Source organism: Lissotriton vulgaris, chromosome 4_1 (assembly GCF_964263255.1).
Source record: "Lissotriton vulgaris chromosome 4_1, aLisVul1.2, whole genome shotgun sequence".
NCBI lineage: Eukaryota > Metazoa > Chordata > Amphibia > Caudata > Salamandridae > Lissotriton > Lissotriton vulgaris.
The window spans coordinates 921,256,864-921,281,642 of record NC_141691.1 but is presented as its reverse complement, the minus strand read 5'-3'; the positions used below and the strand labels follow the sequence as shown (position 1 = coordinate 921,281,642).

General features: G+C 47.1%; 1 protein-coding gene and 1 pseudogene across 1 annotated transcript in view; one reads left to right on the top strand and one right to left on the bottom strand.

Annotated features, from left to right (window-relative positions):
• The window catches only part of SYCP2L (synaptonemal complex protein 2 like), a 1,791,741-nt gene that overhangs the window by 287,625 nt on the left and 1,479,337 nt on the right, over window positions 1-24,779 (bottom strand). The window lies entirely within an intron of this gene.
• LOC147722727 (elongin-C pseudogene) lies at window positions 13,124-13,461 on the top strand (annotated as a pseudogene).

The following is a 24,779-nucleotide window of genomic DNA, read 5'->3' as shown; positions in this document are numbered from 1 at the left end:
CCCGGGACCAGGGTTCGATTCCCGACGCGGCAGGGTCTTGGACCAGGATCAGCGGACTGATAATTCTCGCATCGGTGCCTACTCCGACCAGGGAGCACACTCGGCAACTCTGGGCATTAGCTTGCCTCATCTCCACAACGGCCCCACACAAACGCCGGGGATGCCTGGTTTCACCTTGGAGACCCCCAGGAGGGACTATCTCACAGGGAAAGCCAGGACGGGTTCCCCAGCGGTCTATAGCGCTACGAGGCCTCCGGGTAGCAGTGCGCTTTACAAGACACAACAATTTACAATTTATTAACCTCTTCGCCGCTAATGACAAGGGTAACTCGTCATGGACTTTCCATTGATTTCAATGGAAAATCAATGAAAAGAAAAATATTGCCTTAGCAGCCAAGTGGTTAAGGGTGTCTTTCATAGATTCACATGCCTGAATCAGAGTAGCAAGCAATACATTGTGCACATTTCTGGTGGAATAACATATACAAGTCATCCAATAATACATATCCTGCAACTATGGATAATCGATACCCATTAACCAGAAACATTATAATAAAATGTGCATACCAGCAGAGGATGGAGGGATAGAGGAAGGCTCACCTTACTGAAACAGATGGCGTAACACTGCTTGTCCCACAGCCGCATCCTTCATCAGCTCTGTATCAAGGCAGTAGTGCCTGGTGAAGGTATGCGGCGACTTCCAAGTTGCCGCTCTGCAGATATCCAGAACTGGCACCCCTGCAAAAAGTGCCACAGAAGTGGACACGGCTCTTGTAGAGTGAGCTCTGACTTTTGCTGGCAATGGCCGTCCAGCTCTGTCATGACAAAAGGCAATTGCCGAAGATATCCATCTTGAAATACTTTGTTTTGAGAGTGGCATACCCTTCCGTGGTCTACTGAAGGCTATGAATAGCTGAGTTGATTTCCTGAAATTGTTAGTTTTGTCAATATAACACTTCAGACACCTCCTAAGGTCCAATGAGTGCAGAGATATTTCGGCTGCAGAGCAGGGATTTGGGAAGAAAGACCTGAGGATCACTGGCTCATTTAAGTGGAAGTCCGACGGGACTTTAGGAATGAACCGAGGATTAGTTCGGAGAACCACTCGGTCAGTCTTAAACTGCATGAAAGGGTCTTGTATGGAAAGAGCCTGCAATTCACTGACCCTCCTTGCTGATGTAAGTGCAAGTAGAAGGGCTGTCTTCCATGAAAGATATTTGATATACGCCCTATGGATGGGTTCAAAAGGGTGTTTCATCAATTGGTTAAGAACAACATTGAGATGCCATGTTGGAGGAATTATTTGTGGCTGAGGAAAGGATCTGTAAAGTCCCTTGAGGAACTGTTTTATCAGTCTATTGGACCAGAGGGAGGGTCCTTTCAATGTTCTTTTAAATCTTGAAATTGCAGCCAGATGTACTCTAATGGATGCATGGGCCAAGCCCGACTGCGCCAGATGTAGCAGATAGGGTAATATTTGTTCCGGAGCGGTGCGGAAGGGACGTAGACCGCTGTCCGCACACCATACACAAAAACGCTTCCACTTCAGGGAATAGGTATAGTTAGTACTGTCCGCTCTAGCCTTGGCTAGGACGTCTTTACACTCCTGCGGAATGCTCAGTTTGCTGAATTCTCGGTACTCAGGAGCCAAGCCGAGAGATTTCAGATCCGGATGTTGAACCTGCTTGTTGCTCATCGTGAGCAGAGATGGATGTTGAAGCAGGCGGATTGGCGGTTGCAGTGAGAGGTGATGAAGGTCCGTGAACCAGTGCTGTCTTGGCCAGAATGGGGCAATCAGAATCAGAGTGCAAGGCTCCGCCTTCATTTTCCTGAGGACCCTGGGTATCATTGGAAATGGCGGAAATGCGTACGCAAATACGTTGCGCCATGCAATGGAAAATGCATTTCCGAAGGACCATGACTGGGGATGCCAACTTGCGTAGTTTGAACATTTGGCGCTCTCCCTGTTCCCCACACCGAAAAGATGTAAGCTACCATTTCCATGTTGAGTTCCCATTCGTGGGATAGAGACCTCTGCCTGCTCAGTGCATCTGCTATGACATTGTCCTTGCCTGGGACGTACTCCGCTTTTAATGAGATGTTGTAGAGAACAAGCCAATTCCAGATCTTCTGCGATTCGCGAGATAGTGTGAGCGAACGCGTCTCTCCCTGTTTGTTCAAGTAGTGCATCGTCGTGGTGTTGTCTGTCCTGACGAGCACTGGGGAGTTCTTGATCTGTGGTATGAAAGCCTGCAGGGCTAGGAAAACCGCTCTCAGCTCCAGGAGGTTGCTATGAAGACGTTTTTCCTGGTTTGTCCACTTGCCACTGATCTGTAATTCCTGAAGGACTGCTCCCCAACCCTCCGGAGAAGCATTCGTTGTTATTACGTGCGAAGCTGCAGGGAGCAGAAACGGCAACCCTGGTGAAAGGTTCTTGAGCGACCGCCACCACTGCAGTGCCTTGGTTATTTTCTGTGTGATCGCAATGCGGTCCTCGAAGGATCCCGAGCATTGAGTCCACTGTCTGGACAGAGCCTCTTGCAGCGGACGCATCCTGAGGCGACAGTGCGGTATAAGCAGGATGCATGAGGACATCATCCCTAAGAGTGATTTGAACGTACGGACTGGTAAAGTCTTCTTTGAGGCCACTGACGCGGCCAGAGAGACAAGCTTGTGTTTCCTCTCCTGAGATGGGAATGGCTTGGCATTTACCGTATCCAACGTTGCCCCGAGAAAGGTAATGACCCGGGAGGGTTGCAAAGTGGATTTCTCGTGATTGAGTGTCAAAACCAGATGCCTGAAGAGATTCAGACAGGCGTTGGAGGATGCAGTTGCGTCTGCTAGAGATGGTGTCTTTACCAGCCAGTCGTCCAAATATGGGAAGGCTTGGTGTCCATGTTGCCTGAGGAAAGCTGCAACCGGGGAGAGGCATTTGGTGAAAATCCTGGGCGCAGACTTGAGGCCAAATGGTAGGACACAGAATTGGTAGTGTTGACCTGTCACTGCAAATCTGAGGAATTTCCTGTGCCGTTTGTGGATAGGGATGTGAAAGTACACGTCTTGTAGATCTAACGAAGTCATGAAATCCCCCTCCTCCAAGAGTCCCAAGATCTCCTGTACCGTCACCATGCGAAACGATTGACTCTTCAAAAATGCGTTGAGTGCCCTGAGATCCAATATGGGCCTCCATTTCTTCTCCTTTTTTTGGATCAGCAAGAAACAGGAGTAAAATCCCTTCCCTCTGTGAGCCGAAGGTACTCGCTCTATTGCTCCTTTCTTTAACATAGAGGAGATTTCTTGAAGGAGCAATCGCATGTTGCTGTGGTGCACTATACGAGGAGGGGTTGTCGGGGGAATTGTTTTGAATTCTATTTAGTGGCCAAATTGTATCAATTGCAGCACCCATCGGTCGGTTGTAATTGCTTTCCAATTGTGGAGGTAGTTGGTTAGATTTCCTCCAATTTTGAAAGAATGAGATGGTGGAGGGACTGGCTGCTGGAAAAAGTCATTGGCGTCCGCCAGTGGTTTTCTTTTGATTCTTCCCTCTATAGTTGGATTTTCCATAAAAGGTCTGCCGACCTTGCTGTTGCTGTCGTGACTGGAATTGTGACCGGCCTTGATTATAGGAATAGGAGGACCTGTTTTGATAGTTTCCTCTGTAAGAGGATTGACCTCTGCCCCTGCTCCCTCGACTGATTCCTGAATTGAAGTGTGCCCAGTGCTCTTGTCGTATCCGTATCCTTTTTTATCGCTTGCAGGGCCTCATCAATTTTCTCTCCAAATAGGTGTTGTCCGTCGTAAGGCATGTCGAGGACTTTAGCTTGTACCTCCTGCCTAAATGAGGTAGCTTTGAGCCACCTCTGCCTCCGCAATGCTGCTGCCCCAGCCAGCTGCCTAAAACCAGTCATTGCTATATCCATAGCACAGTCAATCAGTTCAGAAGCCGATGTTTGGCCCTCTTCGAGTAGAGATTGAACCTCCTCTTTCATGTCGTCTGGTAGCTCGGAGAGATACGGAGCAATGTCAGCCCACAACTGCCTGATATATCTTCCTAACAGCGCAATTGAGTTTTCCACTTTCACTGTCATGGCTGAGGTGGTAGAGAACTGTTTCCCAATGCTGTCCAGCTTCCTACCCTCCTTATCTGGTGGAGCTGTCACCTGCGAGGACGAGTTCCTAGCATTTTTCTGTGCTGCCTGAGTGACCACCGAATCCGGCTTGGGTTGACCTGTAAGGCAAGCTGGTGCCGTTGATGGGGCCTTGTACTTCTTATCCAGTCTCGGCACAACCACCGAAACTGAGGCTGGTGTTTGCATTATTTGCAGACCCTGCTCCCATATGTGCTCAATAATGGGAATGGACCTGGTTGTCTTCTTAATCGGGTCCTTAAAATCATAAAGAAAACAGTCAGTTTAATGAGATTCCATAGTCATATGGAACCTTTTAGCCGCTGTTTCTACTAGATTGTGGAACCCTCCTATGCCCGCAGGAGGTGAGTCTGAGCTTGTAGGTTCAGGCGAGGCTGGGGAAGAAGCTATATAGTCCACATCGTCCCCATGATCAGATTGGACTTCCCCCTCTTCTTGTTCCACCTCCTTATCGTCAGATGACAGAAGATCTTGTACTGGTTCCCTTTCCTGATGGGACACCAAGGGCGGTGGTCTAACATGTGGAGACGCCGTCACCCTAGTCATTGATGGAACCAGTCCCGCTGTCTGTGGGGTGGAAGAGTCTGGAAACCTTTGTTTGTAGTCCTGGATCAAAAACCTTAAGTCTGATACTATGGACGCTGGTAGACATACCATTGGTGTGATTTGTGTCTGGACCTGTGATTGAACGGAATGTTCTTCAGTAAATTCTACGTCGTTGACCTCATCGTCAGTGCTTTGGCACTTTACCACCAAGTGTGATGGACTCGTAGCCTGAATGTCCTGTTCCTCATCTGAGTCTTCATCCTGTAGAAGACGAGATGGTGGCAATTTTTGCACCCTACTTGGAGACGTTAAGTCCGGTGTAAGCACCTTCTTTACAGTCTTTACTCTTTGAGAGGATTGCTGTAGACCATCCACGTCTGTTAAAACCGGAACCGACGATGGTAAGGTCGTCGCCAGCATAGAAACCAAATTCCCCGTCGACGGAGAAATCATCTCCGACTGCTTCCACTGTATCGTCGACGATGTAGTCGTCGGTGCCCTTGTCGACGATAACTGCACCGATGTAACTTTCGTCGACGGCGCCGCCTTCGACGGTGTCCTCTTCGCCGATGTCGTCATCGACGGCACACCCGTCGACGAGAGGATCCTCGTCGACGGCAAAGGCGTCGACGTCCTTGGCTTCGACGAAGACGTCGCCCACGAGATCTTAAGCGACTGGTTTTTAATGAGGATAATGGACGACACAGTCTTACCCGCCGCCGACGGTGGAGTAGTCTTCGTCAATGATGAAAACGCCGACGACACCGTCGTCGACACCGTCGTCGTCGAAGTGGAAACATGGACAGGAGACACAGTCTTCTTATGCACTGACGATAGCGTTGACTATGTCGTCATCGACAACGACGGCGCTGGCTTCCTGGAGGCAGGAGCTTCCTTGTCAGACGCTGAAGATTTAGCCTCTGAAGACTTTTTAGCAGTCTTTTTAGGAGGAGCGTCTGTAGGGCTAGGGGAAGTAACCATTGGCCTCTTCAAGGATAATTTAGAGGAGACAGAAGCAATCTCACCGTCCTCTGAAGACTCCAAGTTGTCTCTGGTCTTAAGTTTGTTTAGCCAGATCAAAAGTCGTCCTTCTCTGTCGTTAAGCGTTTTTGTAGAGATTGTTCTACAAATTTTGCATTTCTTTGGCGAATGGTCCGGATACAGACAGTAAAGACATGTCTTGTGCTGGTCCTCAATATTTAATCTCTTCTTATTACAAGAAGCACAAGCTCTGAAGAGACCCCTCTTCTGTGGGTCAGCCATAGTCGGATTTTGCTGAAAGTAATTCAAAATAGTGAAGAAAGAAGCTTAAAGAAGCAAACCTGAGGCGAACTCAGGTGGAGACACCCTAGCACAACGTGCGGTAGAAAATCTGAGAGACAGGAAGTTTCTAGAGGGAGGTGTTATTTGATTGGCTCTCTTCTAGAGTTTGGTCCTTTTTACAAAAGGACATAGATATGCTACTAAGGTGAGAACCTTAGGCCTACTTCTCTCTATGTATGTCTATAGGACATTACTTTTCTATACACCGGAGACTCCAGTCTCGACGACGGGGAATGATTCAGGCATGTGAATCTATGAATGACACCCCTAATACTGGATAACACCTCTGTGCGATTGGACTTATGAAAGTGATCTGACTGCCCACTGCAGTATTTATAGGAGTTAAAGGAATAGGATTAGTGGAGTTACGAAGTCCTAGTGTAAGCTTCCAGCTGTTCTCGGCACAGAAACAGAGGATGTGTCACACTGGAGGAGAGTAGGGTCTTAATTATTCCTGAGGGGTGCATATTCTAGGAGCCTGTATCTGCATCTAGCTTGTCATGAAGTGCTGAAGTTTCCAGGCACTGGTTTGACAACCAGACAGCTTGAGAGTGATTACAGCGTGGAAGACTCGCTTGTTCCAAGACACTACTGAGAGGCACAGGTTCCAGGCAGACCTACAAAGCATATGTAACCTTAGAGATAATTCTGGGGATCCCAGATTTCGCCCAATGTTCTTCTCACAGTTTACTTGCAGCACGCAACCCTGATGTCCAAATGCCATAAGCTGGGGAGTAGTGCAGGACATTGTGTTTGGAGGGGAAGGGACTCTCCTTTCTGAGTTTTGAGGTTGTCTCCCTTTGATGTTTCTCTCCCTTCACACTCCACTTCCCCGATAATTTGTCTCGGGCCACTCGCTCATTGCTTTCATAACAACTTGGGTTTCTATGTTGCAGGAGTTAAGTTTCATATTAAAAAAATGTGGCGATTGAGTTCTTGGCGTGCCTCTCGGTGCTGACATTCTGGCATGTAATTGTTTTGTGAATATGGACAGCCATCTAGGCAATGTGTGGCTATTGAATTCAAAGGTGTTTTGAAAAATGTAATACAAGATTTGTGTTTGGTTTTACTTAATATTTGGCCACTTTCACCCATTCACTACTTAACTTGTAGTTTTCTTTCAATTAAATGGTAGTGGAAGAGTCAAATGTTTCAGATTTACCTCCTATCCACTTTGTTCTTTCTGAAGGCTACAACAGTTTAAAAATACATTCACTTCCACAAGGAGCCATGGAGGATCTTCCTTGGCTAAAGAACCTCATTGAGTGAAATGAGACCCTCATTGAATGGAATGAGACCCTCATTGAATTGAATGAGAACCTCACTGAATGGATTGAAAACTTCACTGAATGGAACCTCATTGAGTGGAATGCGAACCTCATTGAATGGAATGGGAACCTCACTGAATGGAATGAGAACCTCACTGAATCGAACCTCATTGAGTGGAATGAGAACCTCATTGAATGGAATGAGAACCTCATTGAATGGAATGAGAACCTCATTGAATGGAATGAGAACCTTACTGAATGGAACCAAATTGAGTGGAATAAGAACCTCATTGAGTGGAATAAGAACCTCATTGAGTGGAATGAGAACCTCATTGAATGGAATGAGAACCTCATTGAATGGAATGAGAACCTCACTGAATGGAACCTCATTGAGTGGAATAAGAACCTTGTTGAGTGGAATAAGAACCTCACTGAGTGGAATGAGAACCTCACTGAGTGGAATGAGAACCTCACTGAATGGAATGAGAACCTCACTGAATGGAATGAGAACCTCACTGAATGGAACCTCATGGAGTGGAATGAGAACCTCATTGAATGGAATGAGAACCTTATTGAATGGAATGAGAACCTCACTGAATGGAATGAGAACCTCACTGAATGGTACCTCATTGAGTGGAATGAGAACCTCATTGAATGGAATGAGAACCTCATTGAATGGAAGGAGAACCTCACTTTATCAGCGCTTCCCCGTCCTGCAGAAGCTGTGACTCACTCATCCTTCACAGACTGAGTGGTCGCTCCCTGGGTACCTGCCTGAAGCTTGGTATCGTAGCGCTGCTGTGTTGATTACTCGTTTTGGAAAGCTACTTTTGCCTATAGCCTGCATATTCTGTGCTTTGCTTATTGCTCTGTAGAAATAGCGCTCTATATCACCATTTACATAGCGCTGCTCTGCTGATCACTCGCTTTGCTAGCTACTCGCGTTTATAGCCTGCTGTGTGCTCTGTCTAGCGCTTTATGGTATTAGCGCTCTAGCCCTCATTGTATTACTTTCCCATTTTGTTTGCGCTTTCACCTACAGCGCTCCGCTCGCTCTGCCCCTCCCCCCGCCTCCATTTTGGGTGTTTGTTGTCATCCTCGTGTGCACGACCCGCCTCCCAGCTGAGACGCCCTCGCCCCTCCCCCTCCACCATCCATATATGACAGTAGTTCCCGCGCGCAGCGTTCACGCGCAGCGACCGCGCCCCAGCCGCGCCGAAGGTGCGCCAAAGGTAAGCCCGTCTACGCCCGTCCGCGCCTGGACCGCGCCCAGCGCCAGACCCCCTGCCCCTCACGCTGCCCAGCCCCCCCGCACTACCTACGATGCCGCCACCCTCCTAGCCCTTAACCCCGGTCGCGCCCCCAACTGCGTCCAAGCCGCTCCTGGACGCACCCATGGACCGTTCTCCTGCCTCTCCTGCAAATTCAGCGGCACCGACAACATCTCCGCTACGACCACAACACAGATTACCAACCCCAACCACCTACAATGCATCCTTCTCAACACCCGCTCGGTCCACAGGCACGCCATTGACCTTTGGAACCTACTAGACACCATCTCTCCAGACGTCGCCTTCCTAACGGAAACATGGATGAACGCTTCCTCCGCCCCTGACATCGCCATCGCTATCCCTGATGACTATAAAATCACACGCAAGGACCGCACAGACCATACAGGAGGAGGAATCGCTATCGTCCATAAGAAATCAATCCGCATCTCAACCAGCTCTGACACAAACCTCGCTAATTCCGAACACCTTCACTTCCAGATCCACATCGACCCCAAAACCACACTCCGTGGCACTCTCCTCTACAGACCACCAGGACCCCGCGCAAAATTCAGTGAAGACATCACGGACTTCATCACCCCACACGCGCTCCCCTCCAAAGAATACATCCTTCTGGGAGACCTCAACTTCCACCTTGAAAAGATCAACGACCGCAACACCGCCACCCTCTTGGACAACCTCGCCAATCTCGGACTTAAACAACTGGTCACTTCCCCCACCCACATCGCTGGTCACACACTCGACCCCATCTTCACCTCCAGCAACCATGTCTCCTTCAGCCACACTACGGATCTCCTCTGGACTGACCACAGCTGCGTTCACTTCACCTACAACAAGCCGAAACCCATCATCCACCTCCAACCAACTCTACAAAGAAACTGGAACAAAATCACCACGGAGCAGATCTCCACATCGCTCCTTCAAACCTCCCCAGCCCTCTCTTCTAACGCCAACGAAGCCGCCTCCAACCTCACCCTCTGGCTATCCAACACCGCCAACACCTTAGCACCACTGAAAATACGTCAACACAAACCTGGCATCAAGAAGGCCTCATGGTTCAACAACGACCTCAAGAATTCCAAGAAACTGTGCCGCTCCCTCGAAAAGGCCTGGAAAAAAGACCCATCCACCAACACCAAGGACACCTTCAAAAGCGCCATCCGTACTCACCACCAACTGATCCGTAAAGCCAAGAAAACAGCATTCAAGGATCGACTTGACAACAACGCCCACAACAGCAAGGAACTTTTCAACATCGTCAAGGAATTTTCCAACCCCTCGGCCAACTCCAACGACATCACCCCCTCTCAAACCCTCTGCGACTCCCTAGCCTCTTTTTTCCACAACAAGATTGCTGACATCCACAACAGCTTTGACAACCAACCCGGAAGCCAACCCACCCTACCATCAGCTGACCATCTTCCCCTCGTTAACACCCTTAACGCCTGGAACCCAATCTCCACTGAGGACACCATCCGCCTGATGAATTCCATCCACTCTGGATCCCCCACAGACCCATGCCCTCACCACATCTTCAACAAAGCAGACTCCGTCATAGCTCCGCACCTCCGAGACGTCATCAACTGCTCCTTCAACTCCGCTACCTTCCCAGAAGACTGGAAACACGCTGAACTCACCGCCCTTCTGAAAAAACCAACAGCAGACCCCACCGAACTCAAAAACTACCGCCCCATCTCGCTTCTTCCATTCCCGGCCAAAGTCATCGAGAAAGCTGTCAACAACCAGCTCGCCGCCTTCCTCGAAACCAACAAATCACTCGACCCCTCACAATCTGGCTTCCGAGCCAAACACAGCACTGAGACCGCCCTCATCGCAGCAACAGACGACATTCGAACTCTACTGGACAATGGAGACACAGTCGCCCTCATCCTCCTCGACCTCTCTGCAGCCTTCGACACAGTCTGCCACAGCACCCTCTTACAACGCCTCAGAAACATCGGAATCCAAGGAAAGGCACTGGAATGGATCACCTCGTTCCTCACCGGAAGAACCCAAAGAGTCCGCCTCCCACCATTCAAGTCCGAGGCCTCTGAAATCATCTGCGGCGTACCACAAGGATCCTCACTCAGCCCCACCCTCTTCAACGTATACATGAGCCCCCTCGCGGCCATCGCCCGCCAACACAACCTCAACATCATCTCTTACGCGGATGACACTCAACTAATCCTTTCTCTCACCAAAGACCCCAGCACCGCCAAAACTAACCTACACGAAGGAATGAAAGAAGTTGCCGAATGGATGAAACAAAGCCGTCTAAAACTAAACTCAGACAAAACAGAAGTCCTCATCTTAGGTAAATCTCCCTCTGCATGGGACGACTCCTGGTGGCCGGAAGCCCTCGGAAATGCACCCATCCCGACAGACCACGCACGGAACCTTGGCGTCATCCTGGATTCTTCACTCTCTATGAACAGACAAGTCAGCGCCGTATCCTCTTCCTGCTTCAACATTCTTCGCATGCTCAGAAAAACATTTCGCTGGATCCCCACCGAAACAAGGAAAACAGTCACCCATGCCCTGGTCACGAGCCGACTGGACTACGGAAACACCCTCTACGCAGGTACCACCGCTAAACTCCAGAAGAAACTACAACGAATCCAAAACGCCTCAGCCAGGCTCATATTAGACATCCCACGCAACGAACACATCTCTGGTCACCTTAAAGACCTCCACTGGCTACCCGTCAATAAGAGGATCACTTTCCGTCTGCTCACCCACGCACACAAATCACTCTACGACATCGGACCAGATTGCCTCAACTCTCGACTGTCCTTCTACACCCCCTCCCGCCAACTTCGATCTTCCAGCCAAGCCCTCGCCACTGTACCTCGCATCAACAAGACCACCATGGGAGGCAGATCCTTTTCATACCTGGCTGCCAGAACATGGAACTCACTCCCCGCTTACCTTCGCCTCACCCAGAATCATCTAGCGTTCACAAAACAGCTCAAAACGTGGATTTTTGACAAATAACCCTCCCCCCTTCCTAAGCGCCTTGAAACCCTCTGGGTATGTAGTGCGCTATATAAATTTTATGACTTGACTTGACTTGACTGAATGGAACCTCATTGAGTGTAATGAGAACCTCATTGAGTGTAATGAGAACCTCATTGAATGGAATGAGAACCTCATTGAATGGAATGAGAACCTCATTGAATGGAATGAGAACCTTATTGAATGGAATGAGAACCTCACTGAATGGAACGAGAACCTCACTGAATGGTACCTCATTGAGTGGAATGAGAACCTCATTGAATGGAATGAGAACCTCATTGAATGGAATGAGAACCTCATTAAATGGAAGGAGAACCTCACTGAATGGAACCTCATTGAGTGTAATGAGAACCTCATTGAGTGTAATGAGAACCTCATTGAATTGGATGGATAGCCTCACTGAATGGAACCTCATTGAATGGAATGAGAACCTCATTGAATGGAATGAGAACCTCACTGAATGGAACCTCATTGAGAGGAATGAGAACCTCATTCAATGGAATGAGAACCTAATTGAGTGGAATGAGAACCTCATTGAATGGAACCTCATTGAATGGAATGAAAACCTCACTGGATGGATGCATGTGCTCCTGAACTGAGGAGGATAGATACAGGATCTCAGTGAAAATGTTAGTCTTCACTGTTCACGATGACCAGCTCAATTCCAATGAGGAAACATCTTCTGATGAAGGACCAGGGGGTAACTAAAATTTCTCTCTGGTGAAGCATCCAGCCCACAAACATTTCCAAAGTCCAGATATAAGCCAGCATCAGTATTTAAACTAGGACAAGATTATGCGCCTCAGAATCATCTTCTACTGGTCGATTACCTGTCATTGTGGGAGCTCGGAGATGAACTACTCCTCCATCTGGGGGAATCTATGAAACCTGTGAAGGTGCTCTGCCAAGGGAATATTCATGAAGTTAGTTTCACTTCATCTCTTGCTACAGAATTCGTTTTTAGCGCATGAACTGCTTTGAGAGAGGTGTTTTTATTGGCATTGGAAAAGGTTTATTGGCACTGAAGGAGGCTTTGGCCGAAAGGGAGCGGGTGCCTTGGCAAGCTTCAACTTCTGCTTCAGTGCCAGAGCCTGTGGAGACACATCATTGGGATACACAGTGTTAGAGCTCTTGCTTCACCAACCCTGCAGGGAAGTGCTCTCTGTTGGAGAATGGCCCAGAGAGTACAGGTGCCAACCTGAGTAGGTGCAGCATAGCACGATGGAAGGCTTTGATCTGCTCTCTACTGATAAAGGTGAAACACGTGTCTGGATATAACAGTACTACCTGCACTGACTTTGGTGAAAAACTACAGGAACTCTGAAGTAAAAGTACTGCATTTACCAAAATGCAATGGGGTGAACTGTGCTGGAATGAGAGACAGTGGGATCTCCTCTCCCTTTGCTACTGAAGTGCTGTTGGGCTCCGGTTTCTGCACTCTGTTGCTGGGCAGGGTGCAGTCTCGGCGTGCATCACAGCAGAATTTTATGCTTCAAATCTATTATGGAAAAGGCCAAGAAGCTCCTATTAGACCATGGATGGAGAAGGGAAGACCTACGGTTGGCGTGAAGGTCTTGATGCTATGTATGTCAAATTGATTTCATCTGATGACATGAGTTTATTGTGAAACGAGAGAACGCATTGACATCAGGAACAATAAAAGCTATGTTGAGTGGCCCAGGGCATTTTGCTGAAAATGAAACCAATGAAGTTAATTTTAGCGAAATTCCTTCCCATGTGCTCTAAAGTGCGTACGTATTTTACCTGTAAAAGGTGCGTTCCACTAACAGTTCTACAGAAATACCAGAATTCCTACTTGCAACTGAAATTGCACTGGAGCTGCTGATGGCCGCAGATTTTCTAGAATGTTAAAATGTAGATTTTTAAAACTCATGTTTTCTGTACATAATACTTGTGCTTCGGTTAACTCTTATTCCTTACCTTGTGGCATGTGGTGCATATGTATTTGCCAAGTGTAATACACGTAACAGAACAGGGTATTTCTTTGTCCATTTTCAATAGTCATTTGTTTTGACTATTAAAAAAGATAAATATTTAAATGGTTGATATTAATAAACTGAGAACAATTAGATAGGTATGATTTGCTGTATCAATTAGAAGTCACTTTTTGCGTAATGACAAGTTTGACACAAACACCTGCTTCAAATGGAGACTTTAAATTATGATATTAAAGCTTGGGGAGGAAATGTGCTTCCTCCCCCCTTATGTTTAACAGGTTCCCTTGAGCCAACGAGATCATATGGGATGCACCTGTTTGCATGAGGAGTGGTACTGTGACATGTGAATATTTGCGCGGCATTTCAGAAATGCCAGATTACTTTTCTATGCTATCTACTACTTCTGCTCTCCACTCATGAAGGGCTAAACCCAGATACACATATCTAGAGAGAACAGCACTGCATGCACTAACTTTGGTGAAAAACTACAGCGACTTTGAAGTAAGCGGGCTGCACTTACCAGAATGCAATTGGGTAAACTGTGCTGCGATGAGAGGCAGTATTTTATCTCTCCCCCCCCCCCGATCTGCGTGAGGTTGGCCAATTGACTCAGAAACTCTGGTCTCACTTTTTACAGTGTTAGGATCTTATCTGATTCCGAGGAAGAGTCGAGCATGTAGAAATGGCGCGGAGACTGCAAATTGTCTCGGCAATAATTTTTTCTATGGTGATTTTTGCATAGTTTATGGGAAGATCTCTTAAGCGATTGGTCCATGACAGGCTGCTCACCTGGGGTAAGGAGACCACTTTGGGGTCTAATGCAAGCGCAGACCAAAACATCTTGGCCTCTCACTCCCAGATGGCCTTTGAGCGTATGGAGGCACAAGAATCGCAGGTCCAGCCATCATGTTACGCTTCCAGACACCTCATGCAGACGTAAAGGGAGTCAGATAGAGGCATCTTTATGACACCTGCAACATGGCTCAAAACATGACAATTTCACAGGTGACATTTGACTCAGTCACTGTTGAAATGCGTCATTCATATATTGAGCGCACACTCGACCTGTGTCATGGATGGAAAAACAGGAACAAACGTCTGTATGCTGCTGAAGCTACATGGCGCCTCCTGTAATAGGTGAAGAGAGAATGCTAGGGGGAAAAGATTTTCATGATAAGGTGAGGAATGTTAATGTTAATTGCATGTGAAAGCGTAGCTGCTACCCGAAGGTGTCCTGACCCTGGGGTGAAAACCTACCGGAGATTAGTGAAAATGTGTGTATTACCAGCTAGTGGGTGAAGAGCCAGGTTTTTAACGCTTTCCTAAAGGCCATAAGATTGGTTATGCTTCTCAGATGTAGTGGAAGCGTGTTCCACGCCTTAGCTACATTCGAGTTGAAACTTCTACACCCCCAGTTAGATTTTTTACTTGTGGCATTACCACAAGTTTATCATCTAATGACCGGAGTGTTCTTGTTGGGGAGTACCAATGGGGTTGTTGCCTTAGAAAACCCGGCCCTGATTCATGCAGGGCCTTAAAAACCAGGCAAAGGGCCTTAAATTGGGTGTGCTTTCAGACTGGTAGCCGATGGAGTGTTTTTTAAGGATGTTGTGATTGATGCATACTTAACAGTCCCTGTAAGGAGTCTGCTGCTGCATTCTGCAGCATCTGCAGTTTGTTCATGGATCCCTCTTGCGGCTTAAGATAAAGACCATTGCAGTAGTCCAGTCTGGACATTACTAATGCAGTGACTACTGTTTGTTGTGCATCTTTAGGAAGTAGGGGCATTATTCTTCGACATGTTCTGAGAATGAACGAGGTGGTAGATGCCACTGAATTAACCTGGCCTTTAAAGCTGAGGGTATCGTCAATCCAAACTCCCAGGTTCTTCACCTTCCTGGTCGGGGATGGCAGTGGGCCTAGGGAGTTTGGCCAGCAGTTTGGGGTCCAAAAGGAGGGATTGTTGCCAAAAAGCACAACCTCCGTTTTGTTGGAGTTTAGCTTAGGCAGTTCCGTGCCATCCAATCACTCACTGTATACATGCAGTCCTGTAGCCTGGATGCAGTGTCGCATAGCATTTCAGGTGGAACAAATAGTGACCACGATTTGGGTGTCATCGGCGTATGACGTGAGATTAAAACCAAAAGATTCAATGAGGGGGGCTAGAGAGGACACGTACACGTTAAAAAGTGTGGGACATAGTGAGGATCCCTCCGGAACTCCTGCCTCAAAGTTGTCTAGTTTGACCATTTGAGTTCTTTCTGAGACAAAAGATTTAAGGAGTTTTTGGGTCGCTCCTTTGACTCCTATCTCCTCTAAACGGTGAACCAGCAGGGCGTGGTGGACCGTGTCAAATGCCGCTGAGAGGTCCAGCATGATCAGGGCAGCTTTGCCTCCCTGATCGAGAATGGTCCTAATTTCTTCGGAGCTTTTGATGAGTGCCATTTCAATACTATACCCCTCTCTAAACCCATATTGAGTAGGCTCCAGTGTCTGGGGAAGTTTTAGAAATTGGTTAAGTTGGGCATTCATGTTTCTCTCTATTATTTTTGATAGGAGGGGTAGTCTAGAGATGGGCCTTAAATTGTTTGGGTCATTAGCATCTAAGTTAGGTTTCTAGAGTAGTGGCAGGATGGATGCCTGTTTCCAGTCTCTTGGGAAGTATCCTTCTTTGTACATTAAGTTAAAGATGGATGTGAGTTTACCTGCGACTGTCATAGCATCTAACTTTACAGTTTCTATGGGGCAGGGATCGTATGGGGATGACTTCACCTGAGTGAGAATCTTATAGGTGTCGCCATTTTTAAGGAGTTTGAGGTAGTTGAGTTCCATGTTATCTTTTGTTAAGCTAGTGGGTGAGTTTGGTAAGTTTCAATTTGAAGTTTTTGTAAAAGTTAAAAAGATGGCGTTAACCTTATCAAAAAAGAATTTGGCTATGTTGTTACATAGTTCTTGACTTGATGGGATAGGTGGAGTAGTGGGATGCGCTAGGGATTTGACAGTTTTAAAAAGTGTTTTAGGCTGGTTTTTAGCCTCTTGATTTTTTTCTGTGAAGTACTTTTGTTTGGTGCTATGTAGCAGCTGTTTATATTGGGCTAGACTCAGTTTGTATTCTTTTTTTCTTTTCCATCATTGTATTCCCTCCTCCTGCTTCTTTCTTTGCTTACAAACCAGTTTTTGGTCCTTTAGCTCCTGAGAGTACCAAGGAGCTGAGGGGCGATGCCTGTGTAGGCGTACCCATTTTTGGGTGGCTAACTTGTCTCCAGCTTTTACTAGCCATTTAGTATAGCAATTCGTTGCCTGGTCAAGGTTTGTGGGGATTGGGTGGATATTTGAAGCAAGTAATTTGTTTAAGTCCTCTGCTTCTATGTTTTTCCACACCCTTGTTTCAAGGTATTTTTTGGAGGGTTTAAGGCCTGAATGGCTGGATGTAGTAAGCTTGAAGAGTACTGCCGAGTGGTCTGACCATGTAAGGGGGTGAAGGCATGTGAAAGATATCGGAAGTTGTTCAAGATGGTGCCATCCAGAGTGTGCCCTGCTTGATGCGTGGGTCCCATTACCATCTGCTCAAAGTTCCCTGCTGTCATTAGGTCTAGCAGATTAACTGTGTCTTGGTCCGAATTTGATTCAAGATAGAAGTTAAAATCTCCTAAGATTGTATATACGGTAGAATTTAGTCCTATTTCTAATAGGGTGCCAGCTTGCTCTGAAAAGTGTTTTCTCAGACCTGGGGGTCTGTAGATAAGTGAACCACTTAAGGAATCGTGGTGAGTAAGGTAGGGACAAAAATCTAGCCCTTCACATTCCTCATTTTTTTTAATGGATTAACAGATGATGTAATTGAGTTATGATGTATAACTGCTAAACCACCCCCTCTCGTCTGAGGTCTGTTTAATGAGTAGCAGAGGTAGTCAGAAGGAGTGGCTGTGAATCTGTGGGAAGATGCATCAATCAGAGTAAGATTGTTATAGAACTAATACAGGGGCGAGAAAAAACTTGGGTTATCCACAAAATATGTTGTTTGATTCCCAAATACATAAAATTACCCAAAGTGTTTTGAGTTAGTACCGTTTTTCAAAATCATGAATGCGTGAAGAGAGAATCTAGGTGGAGATCACTCTGGAATTTATCTTAAAACCTAAAGAGACTAGCTATGTGGCCAAACAACTCAAGCTTGATTATTGTCATGCTTACATCTGTGTAAAGAGGATGGCTCAGAAAAAGATTTACTAAGCAGTTAACTGGTCCAACCGTAATTTCAAGTTTATTGGTAAAGCTCTATGGTGGCCACTGTTCAAAAATGTGTGATAAAAAAGCAGTATTATGATCTAGGCAAAATTGAGTAAATTAAAAAGTTGTAATAACTGTCAGCTACCCAAAGCTGTAATCTGTAATTGCTTACAGTTGAGGAGTTTGTACAGTATGAATTCAAAGCAGATTACAAATTTCAGAATAGGGCCCCACTTGTCCACGAGAAAGGGGTCTTGTGGACTTATTGAAGTCTTGTTATCTGGAACGTTCACAGAAACATCAAGTGTCACAATCTGGAAAGCTGTACTTACCACAAATGACTGGAATCAAGAACCCAGAGACAGTGTTTTTGAGCAACATGGTAAGAGGATTCTTGCTGATGTATAAAGACTAATGGTGTCTCATAAAGCAGATTGATCAAATAAATGATCTATTCTAGAATGCACAAACACTTTAAGGGAAAATTCTATTCGGGCAAAGCTGGAATTGATAAATGATGGAAGCGTAATTGTGGAAGCGGATACCGTACGTTACACTTTTGGGTAACCCACTGAAACTTAAACAATAGATCGTAAGATTGTGGAAAGGATTGACGTGGTCGCTAGTCTGTTTCGGAATAATGATACAAAAGCTCTTACTTAATGAGCAAGAACTGGAAACAAAACGGTGTGCTTGAATCAGGATTGCATTTTTATTGGAAATATACATGCTCTATAGTTACTGGAGGTTTCCGAGAAATACACTTTACTTTCTGCAGTGCGACAAAATGGTTATTGAAAATGAGTAAAGTACCACAATAGAACGGGTAAGGTCAGCAACTGATTTTTTGACGAACATGTAACACCGGTGTATTAAATTATCAATGGAAAGTGTCAGAATATATACATTAAGAAAATGCCTTTATTAGGTCAAATAATTCTTTTAATTAAATCCAGAGGCAACACACAGTTGAAAGTACAATTGCTGATTCATTGCTCTATTTGGGGAAAATGAAAACCTTACTGAATTTAAGTCAGGTTGTTTTGCAGCAATACAGAGATTTAAGGCAGATAATATGGGTAAGCAAAGGGAATAGCTCAAATGAAAGTGTTGGAAATAAATGTTTTATAATTTGCTCTGTCAATATATGAAAATCATTACTTTGTAATACAATATTGCAAACAGAAAGGTATCCCTACTGATGATAATCAGCATACCTGTTTTTTATCAATAAAACCTCAAACAAAATCTTAACATTTTTCCATGATAGAAACATTTTATATGCTGTTTGAGTCTAGAAAATAAAAATATATATACTACATCAAAACAGGAGGGGGACTAGATCACTTTGCGAATTTACAGGTAGAGGACCGGACCTCAACCCTGCAAAGGATTAAAATGGGCTCTCTGCAAGATTCAGTTACACCAGACATTTTGCTACAGGCTGGCACAAGAACAAAATCAACCACCGCAGCCTTGGTGTTGCTCTCTCTGTCCCAAGGACTGGTCCCAAAATCATGGGAACATGCGATCATACCGCCATTGTTAAAGAAACCACAGCTGGATCCAGCTGAACCTGGAAACTACCGACCCATTTCACTCTTACCACTGTTAGGCAAAATTGCAGAAAAAAACGTGAATCAGACCTTGTCCCAATATCTAGAAGAAAATTAAAGGCTACACAATACACAAATGGGATTCCGTCCCCAACAGAGCACTGAGTCCGCTCTATTGGTGGTAACGGAGGAACTAAAGAGAGTTCTAGACCGGGGCACACAACGGCTATCCTGCTCCTAGATCTGAGTGCTGCATTTGACACAGTGGACCATTTCACATTGATCAATAGATTAAAGGAAGCAGGTATCGCAGGCACAGCTATAAAGTGGTTGACTTCATTTTTGAAAGACAGGTCCTTCCAACTGTTGGAAGGGGATTATCTTTCTGATACCCTCCAACTATCATGTGGAGTCCCACAGGGCTCCGCACTTAGCCCCACACTTTTTAATGTTTACATGCAACCATTGGCAGGGATAGTACAAGTAATGGAGAATTGAAGAAAAGGAGGCTGAATGGTGAAAGCTTGGATGTCGCTCACTCGCCTGGAGGATGCAAGTGTGAGGAGGAGGGCAACTTTCCAAGTGAGGAATTTTAATTCCGCTGAATGAATGGGCTCAAAAGGAGGTCGAAGGAGCTCTGATAAGACCAGATTCAAACGCCAGACAGGTGGTGGACACCGGATGGGCCGAAACATCAGGAACAGGCCCTTAAAGAAGTGACAAATGATCAGAGAGGAGTACAGTGACGTGGAACCATCATGGCGAAAGCGGGAAATCGCAGCCATGGAGACTTTAAGAGTGGAATGCAAAAGTCCCGACTTTGCCAAAAGGAGGAAAAAAGGCAGGATTTGCTCAGGTGTGGAGAGAAGAGGATCGATCTTCTCCTTGTGGCAACAGATACAAAACCGTTTCCATTTCAGCTTAAGTGTCTTAACTGTGGAAGGAGCGCGTGCATGAGCAAGCACCTCTCTGCACTCTTGAGCGATATTCAGATGCGCAAACTCATTGTGCTCAGGTTCCAAGCGTGAAGCTGGAGAGAAGCCGATCCGGGTGGCAAATCTGGCCCTGGCTCATGGTGAGCAGATGAGGCAGAGGGCGAAGAAGAATCGAATCGTACTGAGAAAACAGAAGGAGATCCGTGAACCATGGGCGACGTGGCCACCTGGGCGCAATCAGTATGACGTGACACGGCTGAAGTCTCATCTTGTGCAGTAGGAGTGGAATCAGTGGAGAAGTGTGGCTCAAGTGGTTAGAGCGGCAGACCCTGATGCAGAGGTCTGGCCCGGACCAGGGTTCAATTCCCTGCTTCGGCGGGTCTTGGGCTCAAAATTTCCCCGGACCTGACAATTCTCACCTCGGTGCCTATTCCAATCATGGAGTCCCACTCTGTAACTCTGGGCAATAGCTTGCCTAATCTCCACAACGGCCCCTCGCAGCGGGATGCCTGGCTTTCACCTTGGGGATGCCCAGTAATGGGTTATCTCGCAGGGGAATACCAGGACGGGTTCCCTAAGCAAGCGCTGGGATGCTTCCGGGCAGCCATGCGCTCTACAAATCAAATTTCATTTCATTTCATTTCATCAGAGGGATCGGCGGAAAAGCGTAAACGAATTTGCTCAACCAGTTGATCGAAAACGCATTTCCACTCGATCTTCTGTGGGGATGCCGACTTGCCAAGTGTAGGCGTTTGCGGTTGATTGGAGTCGCAAACAGATGCAGCTCCGGCTGACCCCGCAAGCAAAACACACACTCCAGAGTCAGTTGATGGAGTTCCCACTTGTGATTGTCCGTAGTCTATCTGCTGAGAGAGTCGGCAAGGGCGTTGGATCGCCCATCCCCAGATCTGTTGTGCCTGTCTGAATAGCAGAAGAGACCCCGTAACTCCTTGTTTGTTGAGGTAGTGCATACTGGTGGTGTTGTCCGTACGCACCAGCAGCGATTTCCCTTCCATCAGCAGCCGGAAAGATTTTAGGGCGAGGAAGATGGCCAAGAGTTCCAGGCGATTTATGTGCCATGTGCATTGATCTGCAGTCCATTTGCCCTTAAAAGACAACCCTTCGAGGTGTGCACCCCAACCCTCCAAGGAGGCGTCCGTCGTGAGGGTAAGCGTGGGGTCTGTGCCCTGGAAAGGCCGCCCGATGGCGATGTTCGGAAGGTGAGCCCACCATTCCAATGCGCCCTGAATGCGGGGGGGGGGGGGTCAGGCAGACTTTGTCATTGAACGACCCTGTGTCTTGCCGCCATTGTTTGTCCAGCTCCTCTTGGAGGACTCGCATATGTAGCCTGCAATTGGGGATCAGTTGAATGCAGGATGATGCCATGCCCAGAAAAGATTTCAAAATCCGGACAGAAGCTGACCTTCTTGAGCATAGAAGAGCCACCATCTTGACTATGCGGTCTTGTCTCTCTTGCGAGACAAACACCTACGCCAGACGAGAGTCTATCAATGCCGCCAGAAAGATTCTTTGCTGTGCTGGACGGACATGAGATTTCTCGTGGTTGATGGAAAGACCCAAGGCGTGAAAGACAGATAGGCAAGTCTGCATGTGTTGGCTTGCTGCATGAAAAGTTTGAGCTTTTATCAGGCAGTCGTCCAAGTAAGGGTAGAACTGAATGCCCTGTAGACGAAGAAAAGCCGCAACCGGAGCCATGATTTTGGTGAAGACTCTAGGCGCAGAACGAAGGCCGAAAGGTAAGACCTTGAATTGGAAGTGTTTCGATCCTCCTGTGAAGCGAAGATACTTTCTGTGTCTTTGATGGATTGGCACATGAAAATATGCATCTTGGAGGTCAATGGTGGAGAGGAACTCTCCGGGATTTCAGAACTGTAAAATTTCCAGTAAGGTCAGCATCCGAAATGTTTGAGCTTTGATAAACCTGTTGAGGGCTCGGAGGTCCAAAATTGGGCTCCACTCTCCTGATTTTTTCCTAATAAGGAAAAAGCGGGAATAAAAGCCCTTGCCCTGTTGTAATTGAGGAACCACTTCGACAGCCCCTTTCTGTATCATAATTTTGACCTGCGTAAACAGTTCCTTCAAATGCACTGGGGGAGGCCCAGAGGGTGGGCAGGTGGTCGGAAATTTGAGAAATTCGAGAGCGTGGCCCTTTAAGATGACATCCAAGACTCAACGATCTGAAGTTATTTGTGACCAATTGCATAAGTGCTGGGAGATTCGACCTCCAATTTTCAGAGCAGTTGAACACTTGACCCTGGGAATGTCACAGTGTTTTTAGAGGTAGCACCACCTCTGTAGGTGCTCTTCCTTCGATAAGGCTTGGAATAGGATCGTCTATTCTGAGGTTGATAGGAGTATCGTCTATTCTGAGGTTGATAGGAGTATCGCTGTTTGTTTTCACCACAGGAGCGGTACTGGGAGGAGCCACGAAAATTGGAGGCAGTACCTCTGCCACGTGCTCCGCGAAAGGGCCGCTACTGGTAATGGAGGGATCCCAGAGCACGAGCAGTGTCATTGTCCTTCTTGATGGACTTTAAGGCGTCGTCCACGTGCTTGCCGAAGAGGGATTCTCCATCAAAAGGCAAGTCGAGCACCCTCGCCTGTACTTCAGGCCTAAAAGCCGTAGCTTTGAGCCAGACCTGCCTCCGTAAGACAGCAGCACCTGCGAGCTGCCTGAAACCCGTCGAGGAAATGTCAACGGTACAGTCAATAATTCCCGAGGAGATCTCTCCCTCCTGCACAATCTTATTGGCTTCAGCCCTGGAGGATTCAGGAAGCAGGGCAACCAAAGCCGCAATCTCTGACCACATCTGATGGTCATATCGTCCAAGGAGTTTGCCGCCCTGACCGTCATCGCAGCCATAGTGGTGAATTTCTTTCCAATGGTATCCAGGTGGCGACCCTCCCGATCGGGTGGCGAAGTCAACGGAGTTGCTGGGTTATGCAACCTCTTCTGGGCAGCTTGCGTAATGACCGAGTCAGCCTTAGGTTGTGACACAGATGCCGGTGAATCTGCAGGCGCCATGTACTTTTTGTCAAGGCGCGGAAGCACGGCCGGGATGGAGTTAAGACGTTCCATAAGTTTAAGCCCCTCCTGCCATATGAAGTCAATGATTGGGATGGTATGAACTTGCTTCAAAGGTTGATCCTTGAAGTCATATAGGAAGCAGTCCTGTTTGACGTCCATAAGCAAGTGAAAACGTTTCGCTGCTCTCACCATCAGGTTGTGAAAACCCCCAATGTCCACTCGGGGAGAAGCCAGGGGAGATGCAGGACGGAGAGACGGTGTCTGGGCCCGATAGTTATCCCAATCTGTAAGGACAGCGTCGTCGTCCTGGTCCGTATCATGGCGGACATCATCATCAGTATTAGGATCGAGAAGAACCGGTGATCTTGGCTGAGCAACAGGAAGTGGCTTCCTTTGCTGGAGGAAGGGGCGCAGGAGAAATCTGCGCAGAAGGTGGGAATCTGCAATTATAATCATCTAACATGTGTTGAAGGTTCGATATCAAAGACACAGGTATTTGTGCCATAGGAACCTCGTGGTCAACATCCAGCCGATCATCGTGAACTGGGAAGAGTGAACCCCTGTCATCAATGTCCTCATCCTCATAGTCCTGATATTTTGTATTAAGTTCCGAAGAACTTGCTGCAGCAGGAAAAGTGTCATCAACATAGGAACCATCTGAAGATTCCTCCTCTGCAGACGCAAATAGTTGAGAAGGGGGACGAGAAGCAACTTGAAGAGTACTCAAATCCAGCGGAGCGGGACGTTTTACAATGGAAGCCGTCACCACAGTAAAGGTTGTTGCAGTCGCTAGAGAATAGTGACCCATTGACGGTCCCATCAACGAGCTCAAGGTCGAATCCGCCGTTGAAGGATTCGACAATGCAGAACCAGGCGTCGACGATGAAGACTGATTTGCATATGGCCATGTCTGAACTGGGGTGGCAGAGTGGGATAAAGAACGATGATGGATTAAACCCAGATCTGTTGACTGGGTGTGAGTGTTTGATTGGTTCAGATGCTCCGTCCACCACCACCACCCCCTTTTGTACTGCTTTGTTTGCCATAAGTTGGCAGGGTATGCTCAGACGTGAGTCCCTTGCTCACTTTGCCACTGGATTCAAGCAAACCTGGCTGAAGACAGCAGTAATGCCAGAAATTGGTGCTAGGAAGCTTCAATCTGGTCCAGGGAAGGTATGGCTTTGCAGTTCGGGCAAGACTGTTCCCATGAGGCACAGGGTCAGACTGATTTGCATATGGCCATGTCTGAACTGGGGTGGCAGAGTGGGCTAAAGAACGATGATGGATTAAACCCAGATCTGTTGACTGGGTGTGAGTGTTTGATTGGTTCAGATGCTCCGTCCACCACCACCCCCTTTTGTACCGCTTTGTTCGCCATAAGTTGGCAGGGTATACTCAGACGTGAGTCCCTTGCTCACTTTGCCACTGGATTCAAGCAAGCCTGGCTGAAGACGGCTGTAAT